At 52.4% G+C, this 27,388-nt stretch overlaps 1 protein-coding gene across 1 annotated transcript in view; it reads left to right on the forward strand.

Annotated features, from left to right (window-relative positions):
- The first annotated feature begins 72 nt into the window (after nucleotides 1-72).
- Nucleotides 73-27,388, forward strand: part of SLC7A1 (solute carrier family 7 member 1) — a 63,755-nt gene continuing 36,439 nt past the window's right edge. The window contains exon 1 of the mRNA XM_024755428.1: nucleotides 73-314. The gene's annotated coding sequence lies outside the window, so the exon portion shown is untranslated. The remainder of the gene's footprint in view (nucleotides 315-27,388) is intronic.

The following is a 27,388-nucleotide window of genomic DNA, read 5'->3' on the forward strand; positions in this document are numbered from 1 at the left end:
CAGGCGGTGACGCTGGCGAGCGGGCCGGACGGCGGGGCGCTGGGGGCGGGCGCAGGGAGCGGGGCGCGGCTGATGAAACCGGCTCCCGATCCCTCCCGCCCTCAACACTCCATTCACTCAGCGCCGGCAGGTGTGAGCGGCAGGTCAGCTGCCGGCGGGGCGCGCGGCCACCCGGCGTCCGTTACCCGAGTCTCCCGCTCCGGCTCCCCGCGCGCCGCGCCTCCGCCCGACCGTCCTTCAGTCCCGCCGAGCCTTGGTCGATCGTCCGTCAGTCCAGCCGCGGTCTTGCCTGCATCCCGCCACCCGCCGGCCCGGTGAGTCCCCGTCCTCCGCCGGCGCCGGGGCAGCTGCCCGGGTCCGGGTCACCTTGGGGGGTGACCCCGGCGACGCGGGGAGGGGCGCGGAGCCCGCGCGGGGAGCCCTGGCATCCTCCGGGTGGGCGCGGGCAGGGCGGACGGGGGTGTACGCGGCCGGTGCCCATGAGGCTGTCTCCGCCACGGAGTCCATTTTGGTTCGCTGAAGGCGCGGCGTGGTGCATGATGCAACACCCCGTGAGGAAGCGTGGGCGACCTGGCGCCTCCGGGGTGCTGGCCCAGCGCTCCTTGCGGGGCACCGGGCGCCGGGACGCGCGGGTGGTCGCGGGGGCGTGGGGACGGGGAGCGGGCACTGGGCCCGGCAGGCGTCCCGAGACCTTCCCTTACATGGCGCGGAGCGGAGCACGCCGCCCCGCCGCGAGGTCCACGACGTGTTATCGGCCGCGGGTGGAGAGCCCGCCGGGCGGCGGAGGGTGGTCCCGCGGCAGGTGGCCGGCCGAGGACGGCGTCGCGCACCCGCAAGCTGGCCGCGGCGCGCACGTCTCTTCCTCTCTGGAACCCTGCACACTCCCTGGCCCGCCTCCACCTCTCTTCCGGGTCCCCGGAGTTGTTTCGGGGAAGTCCCCCCCGTCGGGGGCTTCCTTGTGACCCAATCTGGCCCGTAGAGGCCGGTACTCAACGCTTCCAGATGGTTTCGAGCAGGAGGCAGTTCTTCCGGCTTCACCGAGACAACCTATTCTCAGTGTGTTCCTTTCTACGTAGTAGGAAACTTCCCGGGCCAGGCGGGTCCCGCAGTCATTCTAAGACCAGTGTGTACACGGCAGCAGGGCGCTGTAGTACTACTACCTTCCCATTTTCAGTGGCTGTGGGAACCCGAGAGGAGTGGTGCTTGACTTGTGTGATTAGGACAGCCAGACAAGTGCCTTCCGGAAGAAACGGAACACTGCCCAGTACCCGCCCTCAGGCTCTCACGTGTAGAAGTACCCTGGAGTAGGTTTTACTCCAGATTTGTAAACAGAGGAGGGGGTGAGGGTTTCAATCCCAGGTGTATTTCCCTAAATGTGCTCTTAAAACTGTGACCAGGACTGTGTTTTGGCCTCTGGCTGAATTTCCTAATTGTGTTTCATTTGAATTATAATTTACTCGGGATTCATCTTAACGTTTTTTGCCACTTAGGTTTGGTTCCGATAATAGGAAACCGTGATACCTACAAAAATATCCCCTGATATTTTTAGTTGATCTCAGTGGAAATTATTATTTTTATATGCACACACCCTTCTGTTATTAAAACAAAAAGGTCTTGTTTAAGTCACAGTCAGAATAGAAACTTAGGGGACAAAATCAACAATGGATTAAAATAGTTTTTAAAGGTTTAGCATATTAAGATCATGTTTAATTATTACAGGTAAAATTTAAAGAGTGCCAAAGGGGTTTTGACTAAAGAAACAGGATGAGAATTAATAGAGATCAGAAATGTACTCAGTTGTTTAAATCTGGATTGAACCACATGGGTGCTCTTATGCATATAATTATTTGCTTTAAAGGAAGAAAGGCTTGAAAGACGAGATTGCTGACCTCCAGGAGCTTGCATTTTAGGACACACGTTAATTGTATTGGGTTCAGGCTTCCATTCTTTGATGGGCTTAAACACATGTTTAGTGACTGTTCTAGTCTGTCGTTTCTTGTCTACTCAGGCCAGTAAAAATATGTAATTACGTTGGAGGGCCCAGCATTATGTCTTATTAAATTAATCCCTTACATTATTAATTATATATTTGAAGGTATTGGTTTATTAATCCCAGAGAGGAATTTGAAACAGGAATGAATGTGTCCTTGTTATGGGGAGAAACATTTTCCTCTGACCCTGGAGGTGTCTGGGCCACAGGCATCTTCTGAGATGGCCATCCTTCCACCTGGGGCCGGGTCCTCACTCCAGGTGGGACCTGCGGACGGGCGGGCCGTGGTGCTCTTCTCCAGCCTGGGGCCCTCACCCCTGTCTGCTCCTGTTGCCGGCAGGCTGTTTCTCTCAGAGAAGCGGGGAGTGCTGGGTGGCTGTCAGGGAGTGGAAGGGCCACTTCAGATCCTGGGTGGAGAAGAGACGGGGGACGGGCAGGCGCAGAAGGGGGGAGGCCAGAGCAGAGACTGGTAACTTAAGTCTGGAAAAAAACCCAAGCCCAGCTTATTTCTGCACGAGAGAGTGTGTCCATATGTCGTTTCTGTGTGAGAGAGAGATGGTGGCAGCTTGGTCGGGGTGGACACGGTAGGAATGTGAGCTGATTGAGTTCTGCTCCGTCTGCAGGCTGGTGTCCTTGCTCTGTGGATTTTAAAGGAAGATTCCATGTGAGGCGCGAAAGGCCGGTTGAGGTTCCACGTAGAGCGGAGCCACTGTGCTAGTGAGGTGGGGAAGGCTGAGGAGAGCGTGTCGGGAAGGACTCGGTAAAAGTCACAACCGGCTTTTTCCAGACGCTTCCATCCTCACGGGCCGGGGCTGAGCCGGAGCTGCCTTGTTGCGCCCACGTGCCGCCGCGGCGTGGGGCCTCCTCCCCCTCTGCCCGGCAAGCCTGCGGCCTCCTTGATCTCCCCTGCGCCCTCCAGTGGGCATCTTGGCCGTGGGTTTGTCCCGTGGCCCGCTTGGGGTCTGCAGCCGTGGGGCGCGCCTGCTTTTTCATTTCTGGCCTTCAGGAGGCCTGCCTGCCGGGGGTTTCTTGGGCCGGAGGCCCCTGGCATTGGACCCCAGGCCAAGGTTGTATCTGCCCAAGGTTTTAGGTCTGTTCCAGTCAAGAGAAGAGTAGCAGCTTTGGTGGCAGGTTATGGGCCCCGTGGTAACTTCAGTGGCTTCTCTTTCTCTGTAATCATGTCCCCACCCCCAACTGCAAAGCAGCTTTGACAGCAACTACCCCTGCACTTGTTCAAAGCAAGTCCCAGTTTATCATGGGGGGGGTTAGTGCATTTGCCACCTGTGAATCTGCTAGAAGGACGGGCAGCACGTTGGTAAGAGGATTTGGTGGACTGCTATCTTCATTTGGCTCCGAAGACGTTCCTTCAGGCCTTTGGCCTCGGCAGAGCAGCGGCTGAAGCTGTTTGCTCCACCCATCGGTCAGGATTCGCTCACCCAGGGGACACAGGCTGCAGGAGAGACATCTCTGCACGTGGGGATAGGTTCCGGCACGCGGTTCCCTCGTCACGCCACACCTGAGTCTTCCATTTGGCTTTTCCTCCGGTTATTGTCATTAGCACTGGGGACCGCCAGGTGGTAGATTTGGTGGACAAACCACGTCAACTGAGGGTAGAGCTGTGTGGAGTTAGAGGCCAGCTTCAGTGCAGCCTGAGGTCATCGCCCTGAAACGCAGACGCTGCTTCTAGGAGCCGGGGCGGGTGGTCCAGTGCCGGGAACGGCGCCATCCGAGGCGTCTTTGGTGCAGGTTTGCTGCCGTCTCTGTGCAGCCTCCAGTATGTCCTTTGGGCTGTCGGAACCCTGCAGACGTGCTCTTGCCCTGCCTGTAGCTTGGGGAAGCCCGCCCTCTCAGCCTCATAATGATGAAGCCAATAAACATGAAGTGCAGAATATTTGAAAGAATAAAGGTCAGTCCCTTTAGATTCTTTCACAAAATAAGTTCTTTCCATTGCCAGCCTTCTCTTCTGATAAAGGCAACCAGAAATCAAGCTCCGTTCAGCCTTCAAAGGCTACCAAGAGGCGGATTTATACTGAGGAGGGAGAAAGAATGTCCTTCGTCCCGTAGGACAGCGTGTGTTTCCACACCGTCTCCCTTCTTCCTGAGTCACCTTTCCCCTCTGGAGGCAGTTGTTTCTGAAACATTCTGTCTTCCTGCCGTAGTGCTTTCTTCAGAAGACCCATGCAGATAAGGTTCTTGCCTGTGAGAACAGCCAAGTACTTTGCCACGTGCAGAGGAGTGGGTCCTGATTCTCCGCACGTGCTGGGCGCACAGGGAGCCCCGCATCACGGAGACCCGCTCGCCGTGCCGACTCCGGGCGGCCCCCTGCTCTCCCTGACGGTCCACGCCCTGCGGGGACGAAGGAGGTGCCGTGGGCCTCCCCCCGCCCCGGAGTGGGCTCCGCTTACAGGATCAGTGCCACGTTTGAATCCTTTTCCATATTGCCTGCATAATAATTGGCTTCTAGTGCCGACCTTACAGGATTGAGAGGATTTAAATGAGGCAATCATCCCGGTTCCGCACTTAACACAGCTTCCGGCGCATACCAGGTGCTTCGTATAAACGTTAACTGTTTTACTGGAAACAAAGCACAGTTCTTTGATTTTGGCGTGGAGGAGAAGAAAATCTGTAACAACTTTATTTGCCCTCCCATTTTGCCAAGGTGTCAAAAGGTCATCCCTTCTCCTTGGAGTTGTGTCTGCCTTGCAGTGGGTGGCGTGGCACCGGGGTGTTGGGGAGGCCAGTCCCCGCAGGTCTCAGATCCACAGCCTTGGGTTTGTCCCCTCCTCACACCTCTGGGGAGCAGAGCTCACGGTCCCATCCTCAGGGGTGGCCTGCCTGTGTCTGTGTGCACGTGTGTGTGAGTGTGTGCGTCTCTGTGTTTTGGGGGTGTCTGCCCTCGTCCATCCTGACCCCAGACATTTGGTCCAAATTACCCTGAGCGCTTTGGGTTTAAAAACTGGGGCCAAGTCTGTTTCCCACCTTTTTTCATCCCTTCCTTTGAGGGCTGAGGTAGATGCCCCAGTGCATTGGCGTGGGATGGGGGCCCCATCACGGGGGCAGCGGCGAGGGGAAGGGAGCAAACGTCTTACCGGCGTCTCATCACACTGTTGTCACCGTCGTCTTCCTGCCCATGAAGATGCTGGGGGTGACCTTTTAAGGTCGGCTTGGAAATGCTCTCTTCCTCTGTATCTTCTTATCTGCCTACCAAGTACCATTAACCAAAGTCTCTTACACCAAATAGGAAGGAAGGGAGAGGCCCTGGGGCTGAGTAAGATCCAGACTCCAAGCCCTTGTTAGGGCTCACCGTGGGGCTCGCTCCGCACTTTCTTTGTTGTCATTTAATCCTCACAGCCGCCCCCTGAGGTTGGTCCTGCAGTTTGGCTGATGGGGCGATGGAGGCCCTGAGAAGTGACACAAGTTGCCGATGGGCACAGGGGTGGGTCGTAAGTGGCAGAGCTAGGATTTGCACCTGGGGCCTGGCTCCAGGGCCCTAACACCGAGCGTGCTTTGGGCTGTGGGCGTCAGCCTGTGCCTGGGGCTCCGGCCGCTGGCTCTGGGAACCGTGGTCTGGCACGCGTGTGCGTGGGGCCACGCCGGGCCCTGAGATTAGCATACGGACCTGGAGATGCCGGGCTGCCACGTGCCTCTTGGTTCCAAGTAAGTCCTGGAGGCGCGGGAGCCGGCTGTGCCACCACTGGGCGGCAGCCTGCTGTTTCTCTCTAGCTGCCCCGGTTCCTCTGAGCGCAGATCTTTCCTCTCTGAGCCCTGGGCTCCGGGCACAGCTGGAGCTCTGGGGTCCTTGACACAGCTGTGCCGAAGTGTGACAGAGGCTGGGCTGTGTTCCTCCTGGGTCAGTAGTCTGACATTGGCATCGCCGGAGCTGGCTGGACGAGGGGCTTCCTGCCCGGGCCACGGGAGCCCAGCCTCACTGATCTCCATCGGTCGTCTCTGCTCCCCCTCCTCCGCCGCTGGGGGGAGGGCCCTTTGCAGGGGGTCGTCTGGTTTGTAGGGAAAAGTGGCTCCCTTCTCGGTTCTCCCTCCTTCTCAAGGCCAGTGGCGGTAGCCGTTCTCCCAGGATCTTCACTTTGCTGACTTCTGTAGTGTCGGGAGGTGGGAAGGGGTCTTCTTTCTTGGAAGGTGCTTCCTTGACGCCCTCAGGAAGCCGGGGCTGGGGGCTGTCCGAGCCAGGGTAGCAGCAGGCACCGTCTACGCTGGAGAGACTGTGTGCTGGCAGGGCCCCCGTGGCCGTGGCCCCATGGGGAGGCCGTGGGTGCTGGCAGGTGGAGTGGGGAAACTCGTGCCCGTCCCTTCCTGCCTCTCTCCTTTCTTCCTTTGCTCTTTCAACTTTTTGTGGATAGCATTTCAAACTTAAAGAGAAGTTGCAGGGGTTACAAGGAGTGCCTCAATTTTCTCAGATTCACTGGTTGTTTACATTTCATTCGTTCTTTCTGTTTATCTGTCAATCAGTTAATCCATCTACACACACGGATGCATTTTTTCTTGAACCATTTGAGAGTAAGTGGAAGACATCATGTCCTTTTATTTACCCCGGCATGCTTCAGTGTGTTTCCTAAGAATAAGGACATTCATTCTCTTACGTGACCACAGTACGACATCAAAATCAGGAAATTTAACATTTGTGACATCATCAAGTCCACAGTCCATGTTCAACTTCCAGTTGTCCAAATAATGTCCTTTACATATGCATGTAGGTAGTTGGTTTTTTGTTTTTCGTTTTCTTGGGTTTTTTTTTGTTTTCAGGATAGGCTCTTTCAATGGAACTGTGGTCTAATTTTCTACCTTATAAGCCTCTTTAAGAAAAAAAATGCTCCTAAAAGTTAGAATGTGTATTGTGAAAAATTTGGAAACTACAGAAAAGTAAAATAAAGAGAAAATAAACAGCGTCCACAATTCCGGCAGAGAGGCTGAGCGCCCGGCCAGGGTAGAGGGCTTGCAGGAAGGTGCTTGGTCAGAAGACTTCAGCTCAGGGTGACGTGGTCCCGCAGACCTGCACCCTGAACACACAGGGCGGGGGCCCGGAGCAAGGCCTTGGGCTGCCGGAGCAGCAGGCGCCCTGTCTGGAGCGGATGCCTTTCAAGCCCCTGCCCACCACCTGGCCGTTTGCCCACCTGAGCAGGCAAACATAACCCCCTCGGGGTGGGGAAGGGTGGAGATGATTATTAAATCCCCAGAACTTGTTCAAGCCTTGAAAAGAAACGTGGCAGGCCCTCTCTTGTCTCCTGTGTAGCCCTGGCTTCCCAGACTAAGCAGAGGGTAGGGATGGGCAGGGGCCCTGATGGAGAGGAATGGTCCTGGCCTCCTGGCCTGTAGCTTGCGGTTATTTCATAGGGTTGTTGAGCCTCCCGGCCTCCACGAGCGGGCCAGGGGAGCAATAAGAGGAGAGATTCTAAATGGTGAATTGTGTTCTGTGCTAGCCCAGAAGTTCCTGGGGGAAGGTTCCAGACTGTTGGGTGAGGTGTGGATCTTGCTTCTTTCTGTGTTTCGTTTATCAAAGCCGTCCCCTTTGTCATCACCAGCAGTACCCCCGAGACTCCGCTCTTTCCCCGGCCCTGGAAGGGGCCCTCGCTGGGTGGGGCTGGTTTCTAGAAGGGTTTCGTTCTTAGAACCCGGCTCCCCATGGTTCGTACCTCAGTTTCCCTGAGCTGTGAAACCTACACTGTGTGTGAACAGGGCCTCTGAAAGCCATGATCAAAAGCCCCAAGTATTTTTCCATGTTTGTTTTCTCTTCTCCCGCACCAGACCCTCTCCTTGGAGGAGGTGGCCTGGAGAGGGACTGCGGTGGGCAGCCGCCCAGACTCTGCACACCCTGCTGGGGCCACGGAACTCCTAACCTGGACCGGCCAGCACCGGAGGCTGCTCTTCAAAGAAACCCTTTGAAGTGCAAACATTTCCTTTCCTGAAAAGAAGGGAAATTGAAATGAAAACGTATTGTTCTGTGCAGACAATGTTCTCTTGGATCAAAGAGGGAGTGAGGCTTATAAAAAAGGGAGATTCACAAGTTAGGCCTTAACGTGGCACACGGGGAAGCCGTGACCGTGTACATGTCCACTGCCCGGGGTCCGTGATCGGTAAGGTTGTATCTTCCCTTTTTTTCCCCCTTAAGGTCCTAAGTCTGGATCTAACATGCTGTGTTTAACTGTGTCTCTCTCATTTGTGTTTTTATCCTGTGGTCAGCATTTAGAAATGTCCTTTGGTAAATTATGACACCATCCACGATGGAATACCACGTAGCCAATAAAAGTGATGTTTTCAAGGAACATTTGATCTTAAGGGAGAAACTTTACTGTTAAAAGTGAAAAAAATCTGGACGCAATTTTCCATAATCAGTGTTCTCTTAATGAGATACATGTATTTGTACAGAAAGAAAACACTGAAAATCAGGCTCTGTTTTGTTCACTGCTAGGTGTGTAGCACCTGAACTAGTGCTCAGCAAATATTCGTTGTATGAATTATTTTTATAATTAGTGAAACAGCAGTATAGTTTAAAGGCGGGGTGTCTTTGAGCTAAGTAGTAACATTTTGGCAAGTGGAAAGAACAATAAATTATTTTGAATTTCTGTTGTAATTCTGTCCTGGCATCTTGATTTGGGGTTTATTTTGGAGGGTTTTGGCTACAAACATGTACCACATTTTGTACTTTGATACACATCACCCTATGAATGAGTGACTGTGACGTTTCTACTTTTGGAGTAATCGGGTCTTGTTGAAATTAGGGTATTGGGATAAGTTTTTCCTGGGTTGGCTGCTAGGCTCCTTCACAGATGGGGTAAGGAGACAACTTCTCAGGTGCTCTGTGGCTGATGTACCATTTCACCGGTTTGACCTGTCCTGTTGTTGAGAATTTTGCCTGATTTGCCCAGGGAAAGTTTCTCATTTTCTAGTATCAGTACTACCAAGATATACTAGTAGGCCGTACATCGCCCTGTTTCTGATTCAGAAGGTTCTTTAGTAACACAGCATCTCAGGTTGGCTTTGAGGATGGCCCTGGTCTCAGTGATTGCGTGTCACAGCTGCCCGTGCTTCCCCCTGGTGAGATCGTTTCGTTCCTCCTTCAGAAGGACACAGGCACTTAGGTTTCAGAGCCCGATCTGCACAGGGTTCTGGAAGCGCCTTGGGGAGGCTTCCTTTAGGCTGGGGTAGGGCTGCTGGGGCCCACACCCCGGTTCTCCCGAGGGTGGCGGCTGTCAGCTTCTTTGGCTGCAGTCTGCAAGAGGAAATAAACTGAAACGCTGCTCAGGTGCACACAGAGGGAAGTATGTATTTATGTACAGATTAAAATGAAGCTTCCCACCAAACAGTACTCATTCTCGTACTTGCGCTGCACTCTGATAATTTTTACTCTTTTCTATTGCATCGCGAAGAATCCTGGTGGCGACTTGCAGTTTGCAGACACTGCTGGGCGTGGGCGTGCTGGCCTCCATGCCCACCCTCCCCTCCTCTGTGGTGTCCTGAGTTTTACACTCACTGGACTAGGGCCTGGGAGGAATTCTCTGTCCACACCGATTTAGACAAAGACAGTCAGAGGGTAGAGGTTTTTTCTTTTTGTGGTGATTTAAGGGTTTCTGACCGAAGTGGACATCATTATCTATGATGATTCCCTAGAAGGCAAATAGGGACACAAGGCAAGACCTGTGTGAATTCCCAGTGTGGGTTGCTGCTGATGCAAACCCGGGTAGCTCTGTCCTAAGCTGACCTCACACGCTGGTGTTCTGAAGGTGGCCTGGTCAGGCTGTGTGTTTTTTTTCAGGGATGGCCCAAACAGTTGTTAATTTCAGCACTTTGACCTTTTTTTGTGTGTTTACTTTTTTCAGTGTGATTTGAGGAAGAGTCCACCTGAAAGGTGAGCCTTCTCTTTCAGAGTTGAGGATTTGTAGGAAGAAGAGGGAGAAAAGTCACTCTTTCAGAAATATTAATTTTTAGACTCCGAGGTCTGATGGATTAAAATTGAACAGGGCATTGAGATTATAATATTAACAATAGCAATTGTACCATTAAATAGTTCTTCCTGAAAAGGTTGAATGCATTTTGTTCTCTTTTTTGAGAAGCGTTTGAATTTTTTTTTTTGCTTAGAAAAATTAATATTCTTTAACTAATAAGTCTTTGTATATAATTCCTAGAACAATTGTAAATCAAGGGAATTGATTCTGTGGAACAAAAGCACAGTGACGACAGAACTAGAACAAGATAAATCACCTGGTTTATTGAAACTGTACAAATATCTGGCCTTGTTTCTTGTAACTTCTTTTATTTGCTGTGCTTCTCAGTAAGTTTACTGTAAGAGTTCAGAGCGCTTAATTTGTAGTCTTTTAAAAATTCATTTATAAATTACAAATATTACCACTGTTGTATTTGAGAAGAATCCTCGTGAACTTGGTTTTATGCTGTTATCTATGTTAATATTACGTGAAATAGGGGATTATCTGCAATTGTAATTGTATAACATGTCCCGCATAAGTGTACAGCCTCACATTTTTAGCAGCAAGTTTGGTTTTTAAAGGAAATCTTCTGTTGGAAGACCTTTCTTTCTCCCTAGAGGGCAACAGTATTCACTAATTCTTTGAGTAATGCACATTGAACTGGGAAGAATGTCTTTCCTTCTTGCTAGCCTCAGAATTCGATGCAGTCAGAATTTGGAGAATCCCAGCTGTAACTTGTGCTAGGACTCGGGCCTAGTTACTGAAAGGCTCTCAGGTCTGTGGTCTGATGAGTCACGGCAAGGGCTCTGCCACCTTGAATTCCTCAGGCTTCCCTGCAGCTCCTGGCTGCCTGTGAACTGTCCTGCCTCAGCTCTTGCTGAGTCGCCCTGGAGAGCCCCCCGGTTACTGGGAGATTCGCAGCCTCTTCGGGGGCTGCTGGCTCTGACCCGAGCCCTCACAGGGTGTCTCTTTCCAGCAAGGTGTGTGGCCCTGGCAGCAGGGATAGAGGCAGAAGAGCCCTCTCTCCAGTCCGACGCTGCGTGGGAGCGAGCAGCGCTGTCCCCAGCTCACGAGGGCCAGCTCAGTTCTCCCAGCCCCTCCCCCCGCGCTACACAGCCCCCAGCCAGCAGGACTTCCGGGCGGACTTCACTGTGCGTGTGGCCTGAGGGCCACAGCCCTGCTCGTCTAGACCTCGCCTTAGTACATGGACCTACAGATGCAAAGTGTGCACTCATAAATACAAAACTGTAAACCGAGGGGCAAGACTAACCATGGCTGGGAAGGTAGCGCACAAAACAGGAGACGCTTCCATGGCACTGTGCATACTGCCTCTTCGTTACGACTGCTACCCCTCCATCCACATCGAAAACGCGCATAGGTAGGATTGGACAGATGTGGCCGCAGGGGCAGGATGGAGAAGAGGAATACATTTTGCATAAGTATGTAAGTTCAATTTGCACGATGTCCTAGTGCCTTTCACATCCTAAAGTCAGACCTCGGAAACCCATCTCACAGGCTCACAGGTGCCTGCGCACAGATCCCCTCTGGGCATTTCGCCGACCTACAGATCTGTTTCCGAAGGTCTGGGGCAGAGTTTCTAACCAGCCCCTGGGTTCTCTGGGAGTAGCTGGCATCTGTCAAACTACTGGCAACTGGATCTCATCAAGGAGACCTCAGCTGCTGTTGGACCACAAGCCCCTTGAGGCCAGGCTCCTGGACCCACCAGTGCCTGGTGTTGAGTAGATGCTCAAAAGATGTCTTTTCAGGAACCCAAGCACTTGCTGTCCCCGGGCCTTGGGGTGGGAGGGGCGTGGGGCACATTCATCTCTGACCAGCCTGGTTATCTGTTTGCCACCAGCTGCAGATAGGGAGTGGAAACTCAGGCTGCAGGGGCAGAGCTCCCGGCAGGGGCAGAGGCGATAGGAATAGCATACCTAGAAGGAGGCACCAGAACTCGGCAGCTCCAGTCTCAGGAGTCCGTGTGTGGGAACACCTACAGCTCCCAGTTTCCCCATTTGGAAAATGGGGAGAGCTACATTCCCTACGCTGTAGGCTGTGCTGATGATCAGATACGTAAAATGAGTTTAGAACGTGGCCTGGTGTTCAGTAACCGTGAGCTCTAGTTAGGGTTGGTGTGTAAAGGGTTAAGCTTCAGCCTCTGGAGGTTTCTGCCCAGTGAAGAGCCCACCTCAGAGGTGGTGACTGCTGTAATGCAGTAGGTGTGGATTAGCTGCAGAGGCTTCAGAGACTGCGGGGCGGTGGAAGGGGCTAAGGAGAGGTTGCTACTTGTTCTCTCTTGGTCAGGAAGTTCTTAATGGAAGAGGGGGTGTCAGGACCTTTAATTAAAGGGGAGCCGTGTGGAGGGATGGGGCCTGGGGTGCCGGGGTTCCCTGCTTCCAAGACCCTAGACCAGGATGCCGCTTGGTGAGGGAGGGTGTGGGTTTGGGCAGACTTGCAGGTGTTAAGCCCCTTGCGGTTTCCTTCCGTTTGCCTCTGAGGAAGTTTCGGGAACGGTCGGGTGCTCAGGTGTAGGTCCATCCTCCTCCCGCAGCCCGGAGGCCCCAGAGGTGTGGCCTCGGCCCCTGACCTTTGAATTGATCTAAATGTGCCTTGTCACAGGGGAAATAATGAGGGAAGAAGTGATGGGAACGGACCATTACTACGCTCGGTCGTACTTGATTTTTATTTTTGCCGTGTTATCTGGCTCATTCGTTCATATGCTCGTGGGAAGGCTCTCTGTTAAGTAGTATATGGAAACATCATTTACGTTTTTCTTTAAAATCTGGGACTTGTGATCACTTCTGTAAAAACCGTGAGCCAAGACCGGTCGTTCTTGGAGGGCTGTGCACGGCGTTGGTGATGGTGGGGTCTGGGGTCGGGGCGGGGCCTGAGCCTGTCCTTGACTCTGTGGCCTTTGGTAGTGTCTGCATTTTGCCTCCTGCATGCGTTGCTTTATGAAATCCCGCCACGGCATTGTTTCTTGGGGAAAATCAGATTTAATTCATGGCGTCTCGTGCAGAGTGTCTTACGATCACCTTTCGTACACTATTCAGTCTCTAGAGACTTGCACGTTATCTGTCTCACCAGGTGGCAGGATGAGCGGTGTGTTGCATGGGTGAGACCTTGTGGTCGGGCCGTGAGGAATCCCTCAGCTTTTCTGCGCTCGTCACCTTGGCAGAGGGGAAGGCTGTCAGCCGAAGGGGATTAGTCTTGATAGCTCAGCAAAGCGGCCAGTGGAAAGCCAGCCGAGCCTCAGACCGAGTGACCCTGGGTGGGTCCAAGCCCTCAGGGCCACGCTTTCTGCTTCTGGAGTCCGAAGAGGTGGCACTAGGATACTTGCTTTGGGGCTTCCAGCCCTAAGCAGGAAGTGGGGACATTCTGTGACTATGGAGTCTCCAGAGAGCTCCGTGCAGCAGTTGGGTGTCCAGACTATAAGAATGGATGTTGAGTAGGAACAGTAGAGATCCGAGGTAGTAGAGACCAGAAACTCTGGCGTTAGGACACTGACAGAGATTTTGACTGAGAAGTGTCACTTGGCCTGTATGAGCCCAGAAATGTCGAGTGGTGTGACCTGTTGCAACCAGAAGGAGAAGAGTGGCTGTTATTAAAAAAAAAAAAGCACCTGGTCGCCGGCCTCCGCGTGGTCCATCAGATTCGCAACCCCTCCTAGGAGCCCCCCAGAAGAGCCTAGGCTGGTCAGAGCAGTGTGTTTCCTCAGCGCATCTCTGGAAAGAGCGAGCAGCAGCCTTGGACCAAGGATTTCACGGTCTGATGCAACACTGCCGGCCGCTTACCCGTAGTCCTGGGCAGGGACTTCCTAGCAGGGGCAGCCGGGTGCTGATGTGTGTGGGGGGCGTCTCCTGTGGGTTTTGGAATGTCGGGATAGGCCATGAGAAGTTTCATGTCCAAACTATCTCACCAGAGAGGAAGCTTGAGAGAGGTTATCTTTCAAAAGGATTAGGCGGCCATACACACCAAAATATATACAGGCGCCATCAAAGGAAAAAGAAAGCAAGCTTGCCCTTGTTAACCCACCCAGCTTGAATATGGATGGAGCCACGTCAGCAGCAGAGCCCAGCTGAAGCTCTGGGCCTGGGATTCTAGAAAGAGCTGTCTTTCACTGGAAACACTTCTTTTGGAAAATCCTTCTCAGGGTCCTTGTTTCTGCTTCTTCCCCGCCTCCTCCAAGAGACATACTTCTTGGCAGTGGAATAAAGACAAAGGTGGTCTCAAAGATGTGAGAGAGAACGGAGGCTCCCTGCCTGCCACCAGGCCCCGCAGGCAGAGAAAAGGGCAAACGTGGCTCTTTAAGGTTCGCTGCTTTCGACAGGCTGAGACAGGGAGCCGATGCGGGCGATACTGAAGGGTCACTGCTTTTCTAGCATGGGTGGGTCATCATGGTGCCCTGTCTTCCAGGAAGAAATAGCAGACCAGAGCGGATGTCCCAGGCTTGGGTTTCTCTCTGCATTCAAGCGCCCTTCGCTGCATCTGGGGTGGACCAGCCTGGAGACAGACCGGGACACCAGGCGCCTTTCCTGGGCCTCGATTTCAAGGAGCCCCTTAAGGAAGGGCATTCTGCCCAAGGTCCTTTGGGTTTGCCTTAGTGGACAGGATCAGAGATGACAGAGCTTTCCTATTTAGATATGCAGATGTGTGTATAAAGATAACCTGCCCTTGTATTGGGCAGTGCGCACTCAGCTGTGCCACCGAGTTCATGTAAGGGTCAACGGCAGACAGAGGATGGCAAACGGTCAGATCTGCAAGAGAGACTTCGGCTGTACAGCAACGATTCAGATGTCTTACATATCTGCTCTCTGGACAGAAATCCGATAAGGGTTGTATTACAGGAGAGGGGGAGTTTCTAGTCTGCAAATCCCAGTGAAGCCTTGGCTTTTGTTTGGGGATGGAGGAGAGCTCAGCTCGTACAAGGGCCACGTGGAAGGTTTGGGACCCCCCCGCCCCCAGTCTGGCAGCACCGGCAGAAGGAGATGCGACCCGAGTTTGAAACTCCTGTAGACCACGGCGTGGCGAGCCGCCGATTTCCCCACCAGCCCTGGCGGTCAGCTTGGCCCTGGTCAGGACTGTCAACTCCCTCAGCATAAAGAAAAAGCACATAGTGCTTTCCGCAGCTGGTCAATGACAGAACCAGAGGAGCAGAGGCGGAAAAGGGAAGTGGACGCAAGAAGGATGGCATTATCCCTGGCTGGCTGGCACGTGGAGCTGGGGTTTATCACGAATCTTTGGAGATGCTATCGTGGGATATGCCTACGTACAAAGTTTGCTTTGTGAGCTTCTCCAAAGACAGGACTCTCGGCCAGAGTAGACCAGGTTTGACCGAGATATAATTTCTTCTGTTCTTGGCTCTCTGAGTATGGCCTGCGTGGCATTTCAGAGGAGCAGTGCGAGCTTGGTGCCTAAGACGCCCATCTGCGTTGTCTTGTTTACACTCTGTGGTCCTTGTGAAGTGAGACAGAGCCCGGGATGGGCACAGCCTTCTCGTCTGAATTAGGAGCCCCCTCTTGGAACCGAATTCTGGAGTATTGCTCTGCCCTCTGCAGGGCGCTCTCCCTCCCGTCCACTCCCCTCCAGCCAGTGCCCCGTCCTCACTTCCCTGGCCATCCCGTGTCCCCCTCAGCCTCTCCCACCCGGTGGGGCGCGTTTGGCTCGTGGGGGCGGGTTGAGCGGTGCCCTGCTTCTGCAGACCCTGACCCACTTGGGTGGGAGCACGGTGTCAGGGCCAACAGGACGCCGCCAGGAGCAAAGTCAGCCACAGAGAAGGTGGCACAGAGGAGAGGCGCCCGGCGAGGGCGCCTTCAGCCCCGTCTGACTGTCAAGGTCACCGTACCTTAGCCACGTCAGACCCCAGTGACAGCAGACCACATTATGTAGGGAATTGTAGTTGAATTCTAGAATTGGCCTTGTGTTTCTCTGTTGCGAGTTTGTAAAGTTTCATATTGGCATTTAAATGTAGGTAATCGATAATGAAAATCAGCAGCGGAGACGACCAGCCACGGCGAGGGCTCCTCTCACCTGGGCCGCCTGGATGGGAAGTGGGAGCACCAGGTGCCAGACAGACCTGGGTTCCAGCCCAGGGCCTGCATTCTTCAGATGGGCGCTGCCCGCTGGGCCGTCTGGGAACCGAGGGAGCGTGGCCGACCGGGACCCTCAGCCCGGGGCTGCACTCAGCGCTTGGCCAGCGGGTGTTCCTTCCCCTTGTCTGTACTTTTCGTTCTTCCGTTGACTGTTAACGTCGGTAGACACGGCACGTTTGTCGTCTGGAAAGAGCACAGTGCCCTCATCTGACAGGGGTCCTCAGCGGGTGGCCTCAGGTAAGGCCATCGGCACAGGAAGAGCAGGTGACCCGGAACACCTGCCCCACGAAGTCCTGTAGGTCTGATTTGAGATTGGTATTGTTGGTGTCAGCCTTTAGGGCGAATTGGGGTCCCAAGAAACCAAAGATACGGTGCAGTGACCAACCCCCAGTGTTAGGACTGTGTCAGTGGAGTAACTGTCTCCCTGCTGTTAGAACATTGGTGGGTCTCAGCTGAGACAGTCGTGTGGTTCTTTCCACCTGCGGAAAGCATGGTCTTCCTTGACTCTGCCGGTCCTGTGAGTGCTTGCTCTTGTTCACAGGAGCGCTAGGCAACCCTGAGCATTAATGACGTTTGCTGAAAATTAATAATAAAAAGTGTATCTCCAGCACTGAATGGTGAGCTGTGGGTGGGTAGGTCCTTCCTTAGAAGCTGCAAGGCAGCGGCAGATAACCGGAGCTGGCACCAGTGTCCCCCGCGTGAGGACAGAGATACATTCCCTTGGGCCAGGTTTGAAAAAAACAAGTACTAAGAACACAGACTCCATTTGAATTTAAACATTTCAGGCATTGGTATGAAAAACCTTTGGTTTAATTTGAGCATTAAACCCGCTTTTAGCTTAGGTTTTTTACTCCATCATAAAATACCTAAACGTTTAGCAGCAGAGACGTAGAGCACGTTTGCTTGATGCCGGGTGATATTGTATCCCGAAGCTCAACACAGCGTTCACTTTGTCCAGGCTCGATTTGTTTGTAAATTCTAAATTAGGGGCCTTTTAGCAGAATGGAAAACTTCATAGTAGCAAAGCAAATAAAAGTTCCTTTATAAAAACTCAAAGTATGCTGGGGATTTATCCTAAGTTAGAAGCAATATGCAGTACTCTCTTTTTAAAAATATATGTCGTCCTCTTTTTTTTGAAGTTTTTTGCTTTGATAAGGCGTCCTTGGGATTTCTTCCAGCACAGAGCAAGGGAAATTGGCGTGGGGTTGAATAATACTTTTATGTATAAATAAGAAAATTGTGGTGTTCTTGGATGTTTGTTTGATTAAGCGCTCCCGTAACTATATACCAGCCACGACAGTTACACAAAGGGGCGTAGAAAATAACGGGTTCGGAACTAGAGTGACTTTAGTTTGGGAAGTGGTGGCCTTGCTTCTCGGCTTTGTGCCTGTGAATCTTAACGTGTGCGTCATCGGGTGGAATAGCAGGTGTTCTTGGTTCATTTGTTTGGTTTGGGCCCAGCACAGATGCTCATGACTCGCCCTACAAATAACCCTCAGCCACGACTAGTGAAAGAGCAAAGAACGTTAGCTACCGTGGTGCGTGCCAGGGAACGGAAGATTGACCCTAGACTTCGATTTTCAGTGATTATGTATGATTTCAAATTTCAGAACAAGTTCTTTGAGAAAGTGTAGATTCATTCATTCACGCAGCAGTATTGATTGGCTGCCCACAGGCACTTGCCTGAGTTACCCAAGTGCTGGCTGTTCCTTACAGGGCACGTTCTGTGGCATCTCTGCAGGCACCGTGAAGATGCAAGCCGTTGGCTGAGAAGCCATTTCTGTACGATTCAGCTGACTAGAGAGGATGCCAGACTCTTAGCTAGCACCTGTTTTCATCCCTCTGGAAACTAAGCTGCTACTGAAACTGCTCACTTTTAGACAGTCTTTTCTCATTAGACCCTCTAGTGGTCTGTCATCAGCCCGCACCCCCTGTTGTCTCTGAAATGTTTCACACGCTTGGCCATTCCCTTTTTCCCGCAGACTCTCTCCTTTTCTGAGTCTGTGGTGGCAGCTTCCTCCATGCACAGTATGTATGTGTGTGGGGGGAGGCTCGTTAGATACCGATGTGGCGGGGGGGTCTTTACTTGCTGCTTGGTCTGCGGAAAGGCCTTTGCAGAGAGGCCGTCTGTGGAACTCAGGGCTGGTGGTCAGGGGCACGGAGGGTGTGGGTGGAGGTGAGGTGCTCGGGCCTGGGCCGTGGACACCAGGCGAGGGTTCCCAGGTTGAGCAACGAAAAATGCTGGACGGGTGACTAGTTAAATTTGGACATGCAGTTAAATTTGAATTGTAGGTAAGCAATGGATACTTTTTTAGTACAACTTTTTTTATACTGAAAAGATATTTATTGGCAATATTTGGGGCATAATTATGATACACTAAGCCATTATTCGTTGTTCATGTGAAATTCTGATTCAAGTGGGCATCCTGTATTTCATCTGGCCTTGTTTTGGCTCCTGGCTCACATCGAGAGGTGAGGGTGTGAGCCTCAGGGAGAAACATGGAGCCACACCCCTTTCTCCACTTCAGGAAAGTCCAGCTGCTTTGGACTTTTTGGTTGCACCACACGGCTTGTGGGATCTTAGTTCCCTGACCAGGGATCGAACCCGTGCCTCCTGCATTGGAAGTGCGGAGTCTTAACTGCTGGACCACCAGGCAAGTCCTGCTTTGGACTCTTTTTAAGGTTGCTCTTTCCCCTTCCCTAGAGCGATGCTTCCTCCCTGGGCTCAAAGCGTGGGCCTGCTCCCCACAGGGCTCTTAGCAGCCAGCTTCCCGCCCGAGCCCCCTGTCAGCACTGACCCCTGCACAAGCCCCACCTGGAGCCTTTGCTTCAGCTGCTCGCGTGCCCCGCTGTGTGCCGGGTGTCTGTGCTGCTGAACACAGGGCATTTTGACACACGGTTCTGTTCTGAGGATGTTTTGACTCTGTTTGTGAATATAAATACTTTATCAGAAATATCATCACAGATGAATTTTGGATGAAAAAGTTTCCCTGAGTGAACTTCAGTTTAAGTCATTAAGTTTTTAGAGCACAGACAAACCATTCAAATTTTGCTTTTTTCTGAAATTATTCTCATCAGGGTAAATTACATTGCATTTACATTGCCAGCATTTGTCAGCCATTTGTCCACAGCAGATTCTGGTGAGTTTAGCTTCAGCCACTGTTTCTTTTGTGCCATTTATTCCTTCCGAGTGCAGTTTTTCTAGATCAGGTTTTGCAGATTTGAATTGTTAACGTACTCAGTTGGCCTTTGCCAGTTGTGCGTATGTGTCGCTTGTCTCTAGTTGGTATGTAGGTTAGTTTAGTTCTCTAGCGTGAGCCGGCGCTGGTCTTCCGTGCTGCTAACGCACTGTTTTTGTGAGCCTGGGATCGCTTGTATTCTGTAAACCGGAGCTGAGAGAGTGAGTGGTGGAGTCAGAATGGCAGGTCGCAGCATCTCCTTTGGTCTCACCCTCACCTCGAACTCAGTGCTTCCAAACCTGGACTTGGATTTTGCCCTCCGAATGTGTGTTCTTGACGTTGCCTCTTTACGAGTCCTCAGTCTTCCAGTCTCCCAGGCTCGAGAGCTTAGAGTTACCTTTGACTCGTTCCCATCTCTTGCCTCTACTGTTGTCACTTATTGCATCCCGTCGGTCCTTCCTTCCCCATCTGTCACAGCCATCTTTTGTCCTGTGCAGTAACCTTAGAGGTTTCTTTCAGCTTCCCAACCCTCCACCTTTTGGAAATCCTCTTACATATTCACTCTGTGTTTTTTTTTTAATGTCCTTTCTCCTGTTAAATGACCAACCTCCAGGGCAGGGAGCACGGAGCTTTCTCTGTCACCTACAGTTCCAACAGAGCGTGTGCGTGCGGTGGACGCGCCGTAAGCAGCTCTTGGATGGGGGGTCCTGGGGGTCCGGGCTGGTGAACTGGGCTTCTCTGCTGTGGGCGTGGCCGGCAGTAGGTCAGGGGGTCCAGCCGCGGGCTGTCCCTCCTGCCTTTGGTCCCTGGGTCACGCACCCCACAGGTAAGCTCAGCTCTGGGCGCGGGTGCCCCGGCTGCTGGCCATCTGGCATCGTTCCCGGTGACATTTCACTCTGACCTTTCCTTTGAAGAAGGGTTTTGAAGCAACATTGTACACGTAAAGGTCAACAAAGAAGAGTGGATGATAGGCCGACAGAAACGTAAGTTAAAAGGCAGGAAGTGGGGCTCTTAATATAACCAGGTTGGAGGCGATGAGCGGAAAAAAGATGCCCTTGAATTTCTTCTTTAATCATTTGTCTCTTGAGACGTAGAGTGGGACACAGAAAACAAACATTTCCATTCAATGTATATACAGTTTGGCAAAACAAATAACTGGTCTTTGTGCGCGTCCAGACCTCCTGGCAGGAGGAAAGGGGCCTCTCGACTGGGCATCGCTTTCCGCCAGGGGGTTCGCAGTGGAAGCAGCCGCCCCCGCGGCAGGGCAGGTAAAACAGAGCATTTCATTTCCTAACGTGGCCGGATTTGGCCCGAGAGCCAAACAGGTGAAGAGGCCCCTGGGTGGAGTGGTGTCAGCCCACAGCCCGCACCGTCTGACCTGCTCGCTTGCGAAGGAGGCTCCCAGAGCAGCCCCCCCGCCCTGGCTCCTAAATGACAGCGGACACCAGGACGGCCACGGTCACCGCCAGCCCGCGACCCACGCACCGCGGATGACGGCGGACGACGGCGGCTGTCAGCACTACAGAAACCGGGATGTTTACAGATTCAGAAATAAAAATCAGTGGTCAAAAACTCAATATTAGTTGTAATGTGTAGGTCTGTTTCTTTGTACATTTCATATACTTAATATTTTTAACAGTTTTAAGTCAATTTAAGTATTTTGAGGCAGTAGCCCTCAAACCTTCAACCATCTGAACTGGTATGGAAATAAGTCAAACAGTAAGCTTATTTTTATTGGTTTGGCCAAAAAGTTCGTCCGGGTTTTCGCATAAGGTGACAAACTTTTTGGCCAACCCAGTACTTTTTAGACTGTATGCTTGCCTGGTGCACGGTCAGTTACAGGATGCCTTCATATAATTAAACGCAGTTGTGGGAGCACTTTACCTGCTGGTTGTTAGTAAGATCTCTTACAGATTAAGAAACTAGTACTAACCAGTGCTTCCTGTGTGCCAGCTGCTCCTCAGGGCCCCGCACATGTTAATCCGCCGGGCCCTGCCCCAGACCGGGAGGCAACTATGCAGAGGGAGAGGGAGCCCGGGGAAGGTAAGTGACTTGCCTGCCATATTCTGAATCCGGTTGTGTCTGAGACGTTGACCTCACTCTTCCCTCTCTGCTCTTTGACCTCCACAGCCGGGAGCAGGCAGGGGTCGGGTGGGGAGGCGTAGGGGAGGCAAGACTCACTACCCGGTTTTCAGGTGGTGAGGCCGAAACGGAGCAGTCTTTCCAACAGAAAACCGGGTAGTGATGCGTGCCCAAGTGCACCCAGCTCGGGGGCACTGGGACTTCTGATAAAATGGGATGTAGGAAAGGTGTGTCCATCTCGCAGGTGCTTGGTTCAACAGATCAGTAACTTGAGCCGAGCTTCCAGCCCCCCCCCCTCCCCCGGGTGCCCGGATCCCTGTGGTCTCTTCATGCTGAGGTCAGGGCAGAGGACCTTCAGAAGAGGCACCGCCGGGCACGGTGGCCACTTCATTGTGTGCCATAAGGACCTCGTGACCACACCTGCCCAGGGGTTCACGAACGCTCAGGCAGGAGCTACCAGGTGTTTTCACTCCGTGGGCCAGGCCAGGCAGTGCGAGAATGAGGCTGTGAGAGAGCTTCCGCGTTATGTCAGGAAACCTGCCCCCCGTGCCGACCTCTTCTTTCTATTAACCTACTTTGTGTAATGTGACTGGGACACGTCTGTGACATACCAGCTGCTCAGATTTCATTAAATTGAAGATTTTTAAAAAATGCCTTCTTATAATGCAGTGTGTTGTTATAACGAATCGCTAGACTCTGGACAGTTTTGAGAGTGAGGGGGGTCTAGGCTGGCCCCGGAGCTGCGCCCTTTAGGAGGAGGAGGGGCCGCCAGAGGCTTCAAGGCCCGTCCAGCTGTGCAGCTCTATAATAGAGGCCTTGTCGGCGGGGTGGCCTGGCTGCCCGCGTTCTTGACGGGACGTCAGCAGCTGCAGACATCCAGAGCTCACTGCCTGCAGGGCCGCAGCCATCGGGGCCCCTGCGGGCAGCAGGGCACTCTCAGACTGGGTCGTGTGAAGTGAGTTTAGTACCTGCTTACAGAGGCGGGGACAGGGCAGGGGTGGTCCGGCGTGTTAGCGGCCTGTCTCGGGTAACCAGGGGGCTGCAGCTGGCGGTGCGGAGGGGTCTTCCATCCCGGGGGTCTCCTCCCTCACCTGCGGGTGCCGGGGTGATCGGGATGCACACAGGTGAGCCTCAGTGCCTGGTGGGAGGGGTGGAGCGGTGGGGGCTGAGGAGGCGGGCGAGAACAGGTGGAAGAATTGTGTCCCGACCCTGCTCCCGCCCCCATCTGGTTTGCTGTAGACGAGACTCACTCCTTATAATGACGTTGAAGTGGTTGGACGGAGGCCTGTTTTGAAAGCGTTTAACTGATGGCCTCTTGGGTGGAATTCCTTTATCAAAAGCCTGAAGACCTGTGTGCGGTGGATCTGAGTCATTGAGCGGAATTGGTCTTGGGTCGCCTCATTGGCAAAGTAGCGGTGTAATGAGAACGAGCTGAAGAGGGCTGGGTAGCAAATCTTTTTGGCTTTTTGGGCTGCACGTGGTCTCTGTCGAATAATGATCTTCGTCTTCCTCTTCCTCTTTTTTAGTTTTTTGTTTTCAACCAACTTAACAGAAACTACTCTGAACTCAGGGTCAACACAAAAATGGGCCCAAGTGCCACAGTTCGCCAGCTCGTGGGCCAGAGCGTGCTGGGTGTGCTCTGCGTGCGAGGTGATTTCAGGGAGAACGCGAACATTTTTATCGTAATAGTGCGTTAAATTCTAACGTCTGTTAGATGCTGACACGCTGGGCGCCCACTACCTGTCAGGCCCTACCCTTCGGGGTCCCCGCAGGAAGCTGACGGCGCTCCCGGGGGATGACGGAGCTGAGTTTCGTATCTGATTTCAGATCTTTTGGTGGTGCTCCGTTTATGAGACGAATACAGGTTTTCTGAAAACATTTTAATTATGAAAAGGTGGATTCCTTTGAGGAAGAGTATGAGGTACGCAGATCCAGCAGAGACTCTCGAGGGTGGTGTGCTGGGAGCCTGGTTCGGAATGTTGTAGATCATCTAGTAGTTCCTTCCCAGCGCCGGCCTTCCTGTTTCCTACTTCATGTGCAGCGCATTGGGACCACTTCACACAGATGAAAATGTTCTCAAGAAGCTCCTCGAAGGGAATTTTGTGTGAGTTCGGCGGAGAAAACGAGAACAGAGCCATTTGTGACTGGAGCCCCGGCTGATCGATGGCAGGTGTGCGGTGCCCCTCCCGGGGAGCAGGGCCCCCTGAGCGGGAGCCGTTGGGAGGCACCATCCACTCTTTGTAGTTAACGTTTCTCTGCCTGCCTTCGTGTGTAGAATTGCAGTGGCACAGCCAGTGCTTTAGCCCCAGGAGGACAAATTGAGTCTATCGGAGTATAGAAATTCAGAGGCCCAGGCTTGCAAGTGCTTGCCTGATCCCCTTCGGTAACTGCAGGGCTGCACAGGCAGGCTTCTCGTTCTCGGACCGGGGCTGCTCTCCTGGCCACATCCAAGGCTCATTTGTCTTCTCAGGCTTCTCCAGAGCCACCGCGCTGTCAACGGCCACATCGTGGGAGGAGAGGGGCAGGCAGACACCTGCCCGCAGGGAGATGTACCCGGAGCCTGTGAACGCCCAGGAGAGTGGTGTGAACTCACGTGTCAGGTGTGCCTTGGCAGACAGAAGTCTGCGGCTGAGCCTTGGGGGCATTCTGAACATTCGGTACGGGAAGTGCCCCCCCAGAAATCGCCTCCTGTGCATTTTTCCTTGCAGCTTCCCAAGCTGGGCCTGTCTTTCCCCTGCCTCACCGGTGATTTATTCGTCCTGTTAGTGCGCCGTGACGGTCTTAGAAAATACTGTGCTGGTGCTGAGAGACTTTGTTAATTTTGTTAATTTTTTCGCTGCCTGATGATCTTTTCTTCTGATTCACTTTTCTCTGAGGTCCTGGACCATAGGCACACACGGAGCAAGAGGGATACCCCTCCCCTGGGCCCTGTGTGAGCTAGAAGCTTAAACTAAGTATCATTTAAACCAACACTTGCTGCAGCCTTCCTCGGTTTTATTATTCTGTGCCCTGTCACCGTGAAAATTTAAGCTGTGTATTGAAACTGGAGCCTGTGTTCAGTGTAACGGGACAAAAGCAGAGGCAGTGCGTATAGTTAGGGCTTATTAAACAGGAGCTGATTTCACGTTCGTGAAACTCTCAAAGCAGAAAGACTGTTACGTATATTAAATGGCTTGTGCAGATAGAGTGGAGACCGTCTTATCAGCTGCAGCCAGAGTTATAATTATTGATTGGGTGGGGTGGGGAAGGGCAGAGTTTTGACTTGAAGCAGAATTAAAATATGGGGGACAAAGTGCCGCTTTCGCAGCTGAACTTGGATAGAAGTTGTAGAGTCTGCCTGGGCACCTTTAACAGAAAAGCCGTTACTGGGCAGTTCCTTGCGGGTTGGGTGCCTCTCGGCTTTTTTTTTTTTTTTTTTTTTTTTAAACAGCTTTACTGAATATAATTTAATACCATAAAGTTCATCCATTTGAAGTATAAATTCAGTGGTTTTTATTACATCCACAGTTAGGCAACCCATTCCCACAATTTTACAACATTTTCCTCACCCACCCGCCTGCCCAGGCAACCACTCATCTCCTTTCTGTCTCTATTCTGGACATTTCCTATACCTGAACTAACACAGTACATGGTCTTTTGTGACGTTAGCATAATGATTTCAAGGTTCATGCACGCTGTAGCATGAATGAGTACTTCATTCCTTTTTATGGCTGAATAATATTCCCTTATGTGGATAGACTACATTTTGTTTATCCGTTCATCAGTTGATGGGCATTTGGGTGGTTTAACCACTTTGGGGCTATTATGAATAATGCTGCAGTGAACACCTGTATGCAAGTGTTTGTATACAAGTTTTTTTACATTTACCTTGGTTATATATCTAGGAGTGGTTGGGTCCTATAGCAATAACTTCAGATTTTTGAGGAATATTTTTAGTTTTTTTTTTTTGCAGTACGCGAGCCTCTCACTGCTGTGGCCTCCCCCATTGCAGAGCACAGGCTCCGGACGCGCAGGCTCAGCAGCCACGGCTCACGGGCCCAGCCGCTCCGCGGCATGTGGGATCTTCCCGGACCGGGGCACGAACCCGTGTCCCCTGCATTGGCAGGCGGACTCTCAACCACTGCGCCACCAGGGAAGCCCTCTTTTTAGTTTCTGAATGTTACTTTTTTATACATATACATAAATTTATTTTATCTATTTATTTTGGCTGCTTTTCTTCTTTGTTGTGGTGTGTGGGCTTCTCATTGCGGTGGCTTCTCTTGTCACGGAGCACGGGCTGTAGGCGCGTGGGCGTCAGTAGTTGTGGCTCGTGGGCTCTAGAGCGCAGGCTCAGTAGTTGTGGCTCGCGGGGTTGGTTGCCCTGCGGCATGCGGGATCTTCCCGGACCGGGCCTCGAACCCGTATCCCCTGCATTGGCAGGCAGATTCTTAACTACTGCGCCACCAGGGAAGCCCTGTTACTTATTTTTTATTGTACATTTTGAAGTATGCACTTCGGTGGCATTAAGTCCATTCACCTTGCCGTGTAATCGTCACATTGCTCTTCGTAGACTCTGATGACACAGTAGACACCATCACTCGGGCCCCAGAAAGGGAAAGTGGCTTAGATAGACTTTGACTTGGCAAAGCGGTGGGTTAGTAATGAGCCCACTCACTGCCCTTTGAGAGTGAGAACGGGTGAGGGGTCCTTGGCCCCAGACCATAGGGTCTGTCTCTGCATTGATGCTATGGCTTTAAAAATAGAAAGTGTTGGTTAAGAGGGGCAGGAGGGGGTAACTTGATGAGGCTGCCCAGGAACCAGGAGCAGGGAAATAGAGGGGGGCTGCTGTCTGCCTCCTGGGGGGCGCCCGCTGGGCGTGGCGGCGGGACATCATCCTCTCCGGGCCCACAGACTTATTTGCCTGGTGATCGGCAGATCTGCCTGGGCCCTGGCCGGTGGCCTGAGGGGATCCTGAGCACAAAGGGCCGTGGATTATATTTTCTGAGTCTCAGGAGAATGCATCGGTGTGAGGCCAGAATGTGTGTTTCCAGGGAAACCATCATCGAGCCGGAAGAGATCTTGCAGAAGCTCAGCCTAGACCGTGGGCAGCAGCACCCTGACCTCGGCTCCCTCTGCCGGCCGCCTGGCAGGCTGGGCCCCGCTCTCCTGGGACCGCTGTGCTCCTCCCTGCCCACCCCCCCCAACCCCCCCGTCCTGTCCGATGGGCGCCCGCCTTCCTGCCTTAGCCCGGCCACGCCTCCATCTTGACCACTGCCCCCCTGATGATTCCATCCTGAAATTCCCCTAGGCTTCCTCTCTCTGCTGCTGTTTTGGAGAAAACCCTGCAGTTTTTGTGTTGTATTCATATATTTCCTGAGTAGCTCTTTCACCTTCCCAGCAATAGTAACGTCACTTCCTCACTGGCAAAGACTCTCCTTTATTAAACTCTTTGGGTTAAGTCACTGGCAGACAGAAACCTCAAATGTCCACATCCAGGGCAGGCGCCATCGTGGACCCCAGCCGCTAGTTCGTGAGACAGTTCTTTTAAAATACTGACGCACCATGTAATTAAGGGCTGACAGTCACAGGTCAAACAATTCTTCACTTAAATGGGAGGATTTCTTTAGATAGCAGCTCCCCTTGGCTGCATGTTATCTGTTGGTGTCGCTCATTAGCTCTTTGGCAGAGAGATTCCAAAATGCCAGCCAGGGGACTTCCTGGCGGTCCGGTGGTTAAGACTCCACGCTCCCAACGCAGGGGGCGCCGGTTCAATCCCTGGTCGGGGAGCTAAGATTCCACATGCCACACGGTGAGGCCAAAAAAACCCCAAAACAAACAAAATGCCAGTCAGGAGCCAGTGCAGTTGGAAACAGTATGAAATGAAGAGAAAGTATTTCTGAAGTTACGTCACTTACTCAGAGAAAGCCTTCAACAATGAATTGATTTTAAGAAGTGCTTGATGTATTTATAGGCATAATCTCAATTTCCAATGATTTTTAAGCAGTTCTGTGAGTTTGACAGTCGTTTCCTCATTGCAGAAGTGGGGAAATTGGGGTTCAGAGTAATCTGCAAAAGCTCATTCAGGTAGTCAGGGGTTGAAAGGCCAGGTCGTCTTCAGAAAACGATTTC

This window comes from Neophocaena asiaeorientalis, unplaced genomic scaffold (genome assembly GCF_003031525.2).
Source record: "Neophocaena asiaeorientalis asiaeorientalis breed wild unplaced genomic scaffold, Neophocaena_asiaeorientalis_V1.1 scaffold59, whole genome shotgun sequence".
In the NCBI taxonomy this organism is placed as follows: Eukaryota; Metazoa; Chordata; class Mammalia; order Artiodactyla; family Phocoenidae; genus Neophocaena; species Neophocaena asiaeorientalis.